Below are 2890 nucleotides of genomic sequence, written 5' to 3' on the forward strand. Positions count from 1 at the left end.
CTAGCATAATCAAAATGTAAATCTTTTACAACTTACATAAATGAATTCAAGACAAACTATGAAGTAAAGAGACGCGCTTGTCAAGAACGGAGCAATATAGATTAAACACCATAACATTTAATTCTATTTTGCTCTAATTAGGAGATACTAACATATTATCCAATGTTGAAGAACTAAAAAGAAGATAAATAAGGAATGAAGAATTAAGCATAATATCTACGCAAGTGCATAGCATTGATAGGTTCTTTAAGAGGCATACCATCTACATCCGCTATTTTGTAAGCACCTGATCCATAATCTTCGATAACGATGTATGGTCCAAGCCAATTAGGACTAAATTTTCTCTTTTCTGTAGGTAAGGCATTCACATTGCATTGATTCTCATAAAGGACTAAGTCACCTACCGAGAAGGAACGTTGAATAACCTTATCATTACAGCTTCGTTGTAGAGTTTTATGATACGCTTGAATATGCTCTAGAGCGTTTATACGCTGTTCATCAAGCATCTCAAGCTGTTGAAGTCGTTGTTCTCTATAAGAGTCATCATCTACTATACCTTTGAGAGAAACCCTAAGTGATGGAATCTCTAACTCTAAGGGCATAATAGCGTCAGCACCATAAACAAGATTATAAGGAGTAGTTCCCATAGCAATTCGTACACTTGTTCGGTAGGCCCAAAGAGCATAGATTAGCTGGTTACTCCAATCCTTACCATGCTTATTCACAGTTTTGCAAAGAATTTGTTCAATTATTTTATTGGATGATTCGGCTTGACCATTTGACTGAGGATAGTATGGTGTAGAAAATCAATGTTTGATATGATACTTCTCAAGGAATTTATTCACGTCCTTGTTCTTAAACGATGTCCCATTATCTGAGATTATAGTGGAAGGTATCTCAAATCGAGAAATGATGTTTTCTAGAAGAAATTGACAAATCACTTCAGCAGTGGTAGAGCGAAGGGGAATAGCTTCTACCCACTTCGTAAAGTAATCTATTGCGGTTATAATGAAGGTGTGTCCTTGAGATGAAGGAGGAGAGATTTTACCAATAAGATCCAAACCCCATGCGGAGAAAGACCAAGAAGCTACTTGAGAACGAAGTTCTTGGGCAGGAGCATGAATCAGATTATTGTGTTGTTGACATTGATGACATTTCTTAACAAATGAAAAAGAATCCTTCTGCATAGTTTGCCAATAATATCCCATACGAAGCAATCTATGAACCAAGGATTTGCCCCCAAAATGCCCCCCACAGGCACCTGAATGTGCCTCTTACAGAGCAACAGGGATTTCCGATTTGTTAAGACAATGAAGGAGAAGGCCATCATAACCTCTTCAGTAAAGGACATTAGAAAGAATGATATATCTAGCAGACAGCTTGCGGATTCTAGCCCTAGTGTTCCTATTAGCGGAATCAGGAAAGGTACCATTGGTCAAATATCTTACGATATGCGAGTACCATTCATCTGAGTCTATAAGGTCACAACATGTTACCAAGCTAGAATCGTCTACAATAGCTGGAGAAATAAGGTTGTGAATAACAAATTTAAGATCAACCACAGGGTCCTCTAAAGATACAAGAGAAGCCACACATGCCATTGTGTCTGCATGTCGATTATCTTTTCGAGGAACAGGTTCCATGGTATAAGAATCAAATTTTTGTAATAAAGAGATGGCAAGGTCTTTATATTGTGATAATTTGTCTTGTTTTGCTTGATATATTCCTGTTACTTGTCTTATAATCAATTGCAAATCTCCATAGATATGTATGTGTTTTATGTTCAGAGCCAAGGCTTCTTTTATTCCCGCTATAAGAGCCTCATACTCAACAATGTTATTGGTACACAAGAAATTTAGACGATAGGATAAGGGAATAGATTTCCTTGTAGGAGAAATTAGAACAACACCTACCCCCGATCCCATACGACACTTAGAGCCATCAAAGTATAACTCCCAAGTTTCATCTTTCTCTATAGAAAGAATGAAGTCATAGGAAAAGACTCAGGGTTAGGAAAGGAGAAATGTGAAGGGGCCTCAACTAAGTGATCGGTCAACGCTTGTCCTTTAATTGCTTTTTGTGAAACAAATTTAAGGTCAAATTCAGTTAACATCATAACCCACTTAGCTAGGCGTCCTGATAAATCAGTTTTAGAGAAAAGATGCTTCAAAGGATCAAACTTTACCATGACATGGACTTCTGAATTTAAAAGATAATGTCTCAATTTCTAAGTTGCAAATACCAAGGCCAAGCATTGTCTTTCTATCACAGAATATCGGGTCTCATAATCGAGTAAGGTATGACTTATGTAATAAACCAGACATTCCTTACCATCTTTATCATGTTGTGCCAACAATGCTACGAGAGCATGAGAGGAAGCAGCTGTATACAGAAGGAAAGGTTTAGAAGGTTCGGCCGGTTGAAGAATAGGACGACTAGCCAAATACACTTTTAAATCTTCAAATGCTTGCTGACAATCCTCATTCCATTGAAAAGTGATATCCTTTTTAAGAAGTTGAGTAAAAGGAAAGGTATGATCCGCAAGCTGAGACACGAACCTACGAATGGCTTGAATATTTCCTTGTAAGCTTTTAAGTTGAGACACATTTCTAGGAGGTGGCATGTTGACAATAGCATCTATTTTCTTAGTGTCCACCTCAATCCCATGATGCGAAACTATGAATCCTAATAGTTTTCCACTATCCACACCAAAAACACATTTTCAGGGATTCAAGCACATGTGATATTTACGAATTCTTTCAAAGATTTGACGAAGGATTTTAACATGATCCATGCAAAGAAAGGATTTGGCTAAAATATCATCAACATAATCCTCTAAAATCTTATGCATATAATCATGAAAGATAAGGGTCATCGCTCGTTGATAAGT

This window comes from Cryptomeria japonica, chromosome 3 (genome assembly GCF_030272615.1).
Source record: "Cryptomeria japonica chromosome 3, Sugi_1.0, whole genome shotgun sequence".
Taxonomy (NCBI): Eukaryota; Viridiplantae; Streptophyta; class Pinopsida; order Cupressales; family Cupressaceae; genus Cryptomeria; species Cryptomeria japonica.